The 10000-nt window shown below is 38.6% G+C and overlaps 3 long non-coding RNA genes across 3 annotated transcripts in view; 2 read left to right on the top strand and 1 right to left on the bottom strand.

Annotated features, from left to right (window-relative positions):
• Nucleotides 1–10000, top strand: part of LOC138980413 (uncharacterized) — a 399865-nt gene that overhangs the window by 379984 nt on the left and 9881 nt on the right. The window lies entirely within an intron of this gene.
• On the bottom strand, nt 414–4725 carry LOC138980380 (uncharacterized). Its single transcript, XR_011460312.1, has 2 exons — nt 3199–4725; nt 414–2228 (listed from the first exon to the last, which is right to left on the bottom strand). It is a non-coding gene; the product is annotated as an uncharacterized lncRNA (long non-coding RNA).
• Nucleotides 1634–2135, top strand: LOC138980381 (uncharacterized). Its single transcript, XR_011460313.1, has 3 exons — nt 1634–1722; nt 1813–1964; nt 2041–2135. It is a non-coding gene; the product is annotated as an uncharacterized lncRNA (long non-coding RNA).

The raw sequence follows: 10000 nt of genomic DNA, 5'->3' as shown, positions 1-10000 counted from the left end.
CTAGACTGTTGTCGCTGTGCTAGACTGTTGTCGCTGTGCTAGACTGTTGTCGCTGTGCTAGACTGTTGTCGCTGTGCTAGACTGTTGTCGCTGTGTTTTCCATAAAGAATTCAGTGGGTAGCTATTCGGTCTAAAGTCTGTTTATTTGAGAAATGGCTATTTGTATCGCCATGTCAACACTTTTTGTGTGTGCTTTGTTTGTGTTTGGAAACTTTTAATACAAAAAAGAGCATGATTTTATCATAAATTAATTTATGTTCTAAATATTTTTTGGAGAAAGACCAGAGCACAGCTTATTGAAACAGACACTCCCAAGCCACTCGCATTACACGATTCAAATGCACAACTTACACGCATCATGCACACACCTTGTTCTCATCACCTGTTCAAAACACATTCATAACACCTAAACATTGATGTTTCTGTCGCTGAAGTTTATTTTCCGCGACTACTGATTTTGATAGAGCAAAAGCTCTACAACAGTAAAATCATAACCAAAGAACATATACATATAACAAGGTGTAAGTTTTAGTGTACGGGATGACTATATTTCAAAATGGACAAATCAGGCACTAATTTATCATTCCCGTTGTCACGAACTCAAACCTCTGCTGAACAATCCTTCTCATTGCGGTCAATGCGCATGCGCCAATCTTGGACTTAAAAAATGCGACCCTTTGACTGAACAAACCATTAGGGTTAGGTTGTTCACGACCTGATTAATCTCCCTAAGTTAGTGCAAGCGCATTGACCGCAATGAGAAGGATTGTTCAGGCAGAGTTTTCAGTTTGTGACACCGTCACTAAAACACCAAAATACAAAGAAAACTGTACATTGAGACCACGACATTGGCAGCCGTGGATGTTATCCATACATTTGTCAAGAGACAATATTCAAGAACACAAAAAAAGAAGCATAAAAATGATTCAAACGCGGCGGTAAAACGCCACAAACCAGCCGACAATACAATTGTTGGCTGGTTCCGCCGCACACCCAGGGAAAAGAAATATCACTGTTTTGGAATCTGGTCAAAAATCAGGTCAACCATTCTCAGTGCACCCGTTCAGTACATGTGACACTGTTTGGGAAGGGTGGTTGCACAGAGCACACTGTTTGGGGTACTGATTTGGGTAATACAGTGCTAGTAGGCTGTTGCATTGCAGGAGTTGTAGTCTGCCTCGGATGATGAAGCTGATAATTTTATCATTCAACTTTAAGTTGCCAAGAAAACAATTGAACAGTTTATGGTCAGCCTGCGTTGCTTCACGTACGATGCGGCCCTGTGAATCTTTATCCTTCCAATCGTCAACAAACTGGGTGAGATTCTTCTGCTTGCACAGAGAGTAAGTGGCTTTACTGTCAGTAGCTGACACTTTCACTTCCTCGTCTGCTGTGAAGACGAACACATAGCTGTCGTCAAACCACCGTTATCCAGCTGTACCTGCTCGCGCACACACAGTTCGTTCAAGTGCAACCAATCAGATCGGGGCCAGTTGACCTTTGACTGCTTTTGTAGTTCACCGGTTGCAGTTCTTTTGAACCCTGCAAAACATTGGGTGTCACTATCTTCTGCCTCTTCAACTTTCCGTTTCTGCTTGTGGTGGGACAGTGTTGGTATAGTGGCTATTAGTGTCGGCAATGACAGCTTTTTGGTGTTAATCTGTTCCTTTACGCAACTTTTTCTCCAGGTACACAATGAATCGATGGGGTTGCTGGAACAAGGTTGATGGGTCGCCTGTCAGGCCTCCAGGTACACAATGAATCGATGGGGTTGCTGGAACAGGGTTGCTGGAACAGGGTTGCTGGAACAAGGTTGTTGGGTCGCCTGTCAGGCCTCCAGGTACACAATGAATCGATGGGGTTGCTGGAACAAGGTTGTTGGGTCGCCTGTCAGGCCTCCAGGTACACAATGAATCGATGGGGTTGCTGGAACAAGGTTGTTGGGTCGCCTGTCAGGCCTCCAGGTACACAATGAATCGATGGGGGGGCTGGAACAGGGTTGCTGGAACAAGGTTGTTGGGTCGCCTGTCAGGCCTCCAGGTACACAATGAATCGATGGGGTTGCTGGAACAGGGTTGTTGGGTCGCCTGGCGGGTCACGCCGCTGGATCTCCTCCAGTCCGAAGAAGAGTGGAGTGGCAGCAGGCATGTTGACAGCCAAGTTTCTGGGTCGACAGCCAAGTTTCGCTGAAGATATTGCAAAGCTTCTTCATCATTCCTCATGATCTCCTGCAAATAAACAAGAAAAGCAAATGCTTGCACACGACTCTCCTTCGTTACCCCTGCCCCTCCCTGAACCACGCTGCCAAATTTTGGTCATGTCTGCTGATTATCAACTCCTACAATTGTGTAAATATTTGAGGCTTTTGCTTTCAAAATAACTGAGAAAATATCAACATAAAGTTTTTGCGAACATGACCCCGCTGTGACCCCAAAATGTGACGGGGGTAAACCAAACTAGAGACAGATTATCAAACCCTTGAAGTGTTCAAAGTTTCAAAGCTCTAGCTTAGAAAACACCTGAAATAACGTCATGTTAAGTTTTTATGAATCGAACATGACCCCCTCTGACCCCAAAACTTGACGAGGGTCAATTTGGGATAATATCAAACCCTAAAAGTGTGCAAGGATTCAAAGCTCTAGCTTCAAAAACATCCGAGATAACATCAATGTTAAGTTTTTACAAAACGAACATGACCCCGCTGTGACCCCAAAATTTGATGAGGGTCAAACAAACTGGGATGACTTCGTAAGATCATCAAACCCTAATTGTGTGCAAAATTTCAGAGGTCTATCTTGAAAAACATCCGAGATAACCTCAACGTTAAGTTTTTTGTCCACGGACTGCCGGCCGTCCACCCCTCCATACAGACGGAGACATATGAATCCTAATACTCACTAATTACTCAGGTGAGTCAAAAATCAAAACACACAATGAACAACATGCAATAGAAATATGCAGCAGCACATGCACAGCATAAACAAAGAGGCAGCTCCATCTTTTTCATTCATGGAATGAAACTCCCACATAACTAGCCACACTTTCACCCACCAGACTCCGCTCGGATTCGAACACTCAACCTATGGATTTGGAGACAAGGCATCTTAAGGCCATTGAGCCCGCCAAGAGGCAACTAACATTATTTAAAAACACATACAGGTCAATGTTAGTCTAAAACTCTCAAGAAAGTACACAAACCTTTCCGCTGAGCACTGGTCTTCTGATGGCCGACTTCACGATGCCGCCAACGCCATGACAAGGATCCTTCCCGTGGGATGTGCCAAAGAAGGATATTTCGACGGGCACTGCTAAGTCCTCCGCAGAGCATGACAGGTCAGTAAAGGGCTGACACTGTACTTTCCATCAGGAGTTCACCACAAGTGCACCTGCAAAAGTTAAATACATTAATTAAAAATATCACATAGGGTAATTTAGGGACGGGAGGGGGGGTAAATTGAACAAGGCGAATATTTCAAGAGTTAGTGTAATTGTATTTTTACGTTACTGATGATTGTGAATGACGTTTGTATAAGACAAAATGGTGCAACGACTAACAACGGTGGGAGGTGAGAACTTTTAGAACAATTTTGCGGAATGTCGCTGAATATCTAACTTTTGGAGTATTGATATTAGAAAATCGCAATCTACTCTTTGGTCTTTCAGTCATGGAAAATGGTCGTAAGAAGATATGTAGAAAGCTCTGACAAAAATGAAAGATAGTCGGCTTGGGTTAAATACCTATGCAAATGAATTCAGCTAATTTGAACTTTGCCCTGTTTGCCCAAAAATGTGAACTTTTCACTTATTTAAAGAAACAAGTCTGAGTGTTGACAAAACACATAAGATCCTTTATTTCACTTGCATATCTGTAGGTCTAACCACACCATCTTTGCTTTCCGACTTGGTATATGAGCCAGCAACAGCGTCTAGTTCTTAGGGTGTTCAAATTACCCCCCTAATGCAAAAATCAACAGCCATTATAATGTTACATTTTAAAAACATAATTTTTTTTTTAAATAACATGATTTATGTTTAAAAACACACACACACTGTAAATGCCTTACCCTACAAGGAAAGCAATTCACATGGTTTTTGTTCAATCAAACACACACACACACACACACTGAAAATACCAGCTTAGAAGTGCACACACAAATACATTTACAAAGTATCAAGGCTCACAAATCAACAGACACAATATTACATTTTCAAAACCTTACCCTGAAAGGAAACAAATTCAATAGTACATGAACTTTGCTCAATCACACACACACAATCACACACACTGAAAATACCAGCTTCGATGTGCACACACAAATGTACAGACAAAGTATCAAGGCTCACAAATCAATAAACAAAATATTACACTTCTTTTAAACATTACCCTGCAAGGAAACAAATTTAATATTACATGATTTTTGTTTAATCAAACACAGACACACAATTACACCCACCCACTATATTACATGAAGTTTGTTCAATCAAACACACAAACAATCACACACACTGAAAATACCAGCTTCGATGTGCACACACAAATACACAGACACAGTATCAAGTCTCACAAATCAACATACAAAATATTACATTTTTGTAACATTACCCTGCAAGGAAGCAAATAATTCAATATTACATGAATTATATTCAATCACACACACACAACCACACACAGACAGACACACACACACTAAAAAAAAGCAGCTTTGTTGTGCACACACAAATACACAGACATTATGAGTATCAAGGCTCACAAATCAACAGACAAAATATTACATTTTTTAACATTACCCTGCAAGAAAACAAATTCAATATCACATTATTGTTGTTTATTCAAACACACACACACACACACACACATATACCAGCTTTGATGTGCACGCACAAATACTCAGACATATCAAAAATCAAAATATTACATTTTCTAAACATTACCCTGCAAGGAAACAAATTCAATATTAATTGTGTTCAATCACTCACACGCATAATCACAGACACTGAAAATACCAGCTTTGATGTGCTCACACAAATACACAGACATATCAAGGCTCGCAAATCACCAGAGAAAATATTAAATTTTTTAAACATTAACCTGCATGGAAACAATTCAATTTAAATGAAGTTTGTTCAATTACACACACATACACACACACACACACACACAATCACACTGAAAATACCAGCTTTGATGTGCAAAAACAAAAACAGACATATTATCAAGGCTCACAAATCAATAGAAAATATATTACATTTTTTTAACATTACTCGATCTGCAAGAAAACAAATTCAATATTACATGAATTTTGTTGAATCACACTCACACACATGCACAATCACACACACTCACTGAATATACCAGCTTAGAAGTGCACACACAAATACACACATAGTATCAAGGCTCATGCACATATCAAGAGACAAAATATATATATTTGTTATTAAAGGAGATCAGACTTGTGTCCCATCAGCGGGTACTATTTCGGAAGGTTTTTTATTGTGATGTCGCCTCTGTAAACTTATAACCCTTTTACTCGCTCTCTTACATTCTTGATAACTTTTTTTCTCTTCCGTCTGCGTGTTTGTTTGGAATTTGTAATACAATGTAAATGTTTTTGAGTTACACGCAAAATGGACATTGGTTTTATACTGGACATTTAGTTACTTCTCCTTTCTCTCTCTCTCCCCTCTGTCTCTTCCATTCCGCACCTTACCTCTCTATTCCTTCCCTCCCCTTCTCCATATCTCCCCCTTTCTCTCTCCCTCAGTCTTTTCTTGCTCACCCTCTCTCTTTCGGGGCGGGGGGCTACAGGGGTTCCGGACCCCCCCCTACCCCCCCTCCGCTGCCCCCCCCCCCAAAAAAAAAAGATTCAATACTCAGACATATCAAAAATCAAAATTAAATGAAATAACGAGTGGCTGCTGACACCAGTTGATCATGTTTAAAATCAAGGATAAGCCATAAATTGTTCATAACATAGCTAAAAACTCTTCAGGTAATCAGACCCCCCAACAGGGCCTTGCCCCTGTACCCCACAAGGGGTCTACCCACGAACATCAGGTTGTACCCCCCCCCCCCCCCCCCTCACCTCTCTGGCTGAACTGCTCCGCCCCTGCCCTCCATGCCCTGCCCCCCCCCCCCCCCTCTCTATTCCCCTCCTCTCACCTCTCACTCTTTCTAAAGTGTACTGCACCGTTAATGGAAAATAGTCGTTCACTCGCAGATTGACGTTTGTTTGGCGTTTACAGTTACTCCTTTTGCTTACTGACACTCTCATACCTACATGCTCATAGCTATACTCACATCCATATACTAACACACAAACCAACACACATATTTAATCGCGTCCGGCCCATACATTCACACACACACTTTTCTCATGTCATTTTTCATTTCTTTCTCTCTCTCTCAGTTATTGATATAAATGTTTACTTGGCTCATTCACTTTCTTATTGTTCCTTCCGTCATTATGTCTCCTTTTTTTTTAAGGAGGGGGGGATGGGGGTGGGGGGGGGGTATTAACTGGGGTTTTATTTCATTTTGAATCAACTGTTAAACTTTTTTCTTTTACATTTCAGGTTCCATTTCCATTAAGTTACTTTTTTATTCAACAAAAATCTAACTAAGGACGATGAAATTACCGGACAAAATATTATATCTTTTTAAAAATACCCTGCAAGAAAACAAATTTAATATTACATGAATTTTTTTCAATCACTCACACACACACGCACACACACACACAATCACACACACTGAAAATACAAGCTTGGGTGTGCACACAAATATACAGACATAGAATCAAGGCTCACAAATCAAAAGAGAAAATATTTCATTTTCTAAACATTACCCTGCAAGGAAACAAATTCAATATTACATGAATTTTGTTAAATCACTCACACACAGACACACTCACACACACACTGAAAATACCAGCTTTGATTACATGCACACACAAAAACACACATATCAAGGCTCACAAAACAGAGAAAATATTACATTTTTTAAACATTACCCTGCAAGAAAAAAAATCAATAGTACATGAATTTTGCTCAATCACACACAGACACACACACAATACCCCTGAAAATACCAGCTTTGATGTGCACACACAAATACACAGACATAGTATGAAGGCTCACAAATCAACAGACAAAATATTACATGTTTTAAACATTACCCTGCAAGGAAACAAATTGAATGGTACACGAATTTTGTTCAATCACACACACAAACACATACAATCACACACACACTGAAAATACCAGCTTTGATGTGCACACACAAATACAGACATAGTATCAAGGCTCACAAATTAACAGACAAAATGTTTCATTTTTTAAGCATTACCCTGCAAGGAAAGAAATTCAATATTACATGATTTTTGTTTATTCAAACACACACACACACACACACACACACACACACACACACACACACACACAATCAAACTGAAAACAGCAGCTTTGATGTGCACAAACAATTAATACACAGACACAGTATCAAGGCTCACAAATCAACATACAAAATATTACATTTTTTAAACATTACCCTGCAAGGAAACAAATTCAATATTACATGATTTTTTTTTATTCAAACACACACACAATCACACTGAAAATAGCAGCTTAGAAGTGCACATTCAAATACACAGACATACTATCAAGTCTCACAAATCAACACAGAAAATAATAATTTTTTTAAATATTAACCTGCAAGGAAACAAAATGAATGGTACATGAATTTTGTTTAATCACTCACACACAGACACACACACAATCACTTTCACACACACTCGCACAATCACACACATGTGCACAATCACACACACTGAAAATAGCAGATTTGATGTGCACACACAAATATACACCCATGGCAAACAAATCACCAGAGCATATATTACATTTTTTAAACATTACCCTGAAAGGAAACAAATTGAATGGAACATGAATTTTGTTCAATCACACACACACACACATACAAATTCACACACACACAATCACACACTGAAAATACCAGCTTAGATGTGCACACACAAATACAGTCATCAAGGCTCACAAATCAACAGAGAAAAAATTACATTTTTTAAGCATTACCCTGCAAGGAAACAAATTCAATATTACATGATTTTTTTTTATTCAAACACACACACACACACACACACAGACACACACACACAATCACACTGAAAATACCAGCTTGGGTGTGCACACAAAAATACAGACATATCAATCAATCAATCAATCAATGACGCTTATATCGCGCATATTCCGTGGGTACAGTTCTAGGCGCTCTGCAGTGATGCCGTGTGAGATGAAATTTTATACATAATATCAAGTCTCACAAATCAACAGAGAAAATAATACATTTTTCAAATATTACCCTGCAAGGAAACAAATTGAATGGTACATGAATTTTGTTCAATCACTCACACACACACACACACACACACACACAATCACACTGAAAATAGCAGCTTTGATGTGCACAAACAAATACACCGACACAGAATCAAGGCACACAAATCAACATACAAAATATTACATTTTTTAAGCATTACCCTGCAAGGAAACAAATTCAATATTACATGATTTTTGTTTATTCAAACACACACACACACACAGAATGACACTGAAAATACCAGCTTTGATGTGCACAAACAAATACAGACACAGTATCAAGGCTCACAAATCAACAGACAAAATATTACATTTTTTAACATTACCCTGGAAGGAAACAAATTCAATATTACATTATTTTTGTTTATTTAAACACACACACACACATGTACAATCATACACACACTGAAAATACCAGCTAAGAAGTGCACATTCAAATACACAGGCATAATATCAAGTCTCACAAATCAATAGAGAAAGTAATACATTTTTCAAATATTACCCTGCAAGGAAACAAATTGAATGATACATGAATTTTGTTCAATCACTCACACACACACACAACAAACACATATTATGGCTCACAAATCAACAGAGAAAATATTACATTTTTTAAACATTACCCTGCAAGAAAAAAAATCAATGGCACATGAATTTTGTTCAATCACACACACACACAATCACACACACACTGAAAATACCAGTTTTGATGTTCAGACACAAATACACAGACATAGTATCAAGACTCACAAATCAACAGACAAAATATTACATTTTTTAACATTACCCTGCAAGGAAACAAATTGAATGGTACATGAATTTTGTTCAATCACACACACACACACACACACACACACATACACACACACACACACACACACATACACAATCACACTGAAAATACCAGCTTTGATGTGCACACACAAAAACACACACATATGAAGGCTTACAAATCAAGACAAAATATTACATTTTTTAAACATTACCCTGCAAGGAAACAAATTGAACGGTACATGAATTTTGTTCAATCACACACACACATACACAATCACACTGAAAATACCAGCTATGATGTGCACACACAAATACACAGACATATCAATTAGGCTCACAAATCAGTAGACAAAATATTACATTTTTTAACATTTAACTCTGCAAGGAAACAAATTTAATATTACATACATTTTGTTAAAATCAAACACACACACTCACTGAATATACCAGCTTAGAAGTGCACACACAAATACACACACATAGTATCAAGGCTCACATATCAAGAGACAAAATATATATATAATTTTTGTTAAAGGAGATCAGACTTTGTGTCCCATCAGCGGGTACTATTTCGGAAGGTTTTTTATTGTGATGTCGCCTCTGTAAACTTATAACCCTTTCACTCGCTCTCTCTTTCTTGATAACTTTTGTTCTCTTCAGTCTGCATGTTTGTTTGGAATTTGTAATACAATATGTATTTTGAGTTACACGCAAAATGGACATTGGTTTTATACTGGACATTTAGTTACTTCTCCTTCTTTCTCTCTCTCCCCTCTGTCTCTTCCATTCCGCACCTTCCCTCTCTATTCCTTCCCTCCCCTCCTCCATATCT

This window comes from Littorina saxatilis, linkage group LG11 (assembly GCF_037325665.1).
Source record: "Littorina saxatilis isolate snail1 linkage group LG11, US_GU_Lsax_2.0, whole genome shotgun sequence".
Taxonomy (NCBI): domain Eukaryota; kingdom Metazoa; phylum Mollusca; class Gastropoda; order Littorinimorpha; family Littorinidae; genus Littorina; species Littorina saxatilis.
Note: the sequence above shows the minus strand (reverse complement) of the source record. Positions and strands in the feature narration are given on the sequence as shown.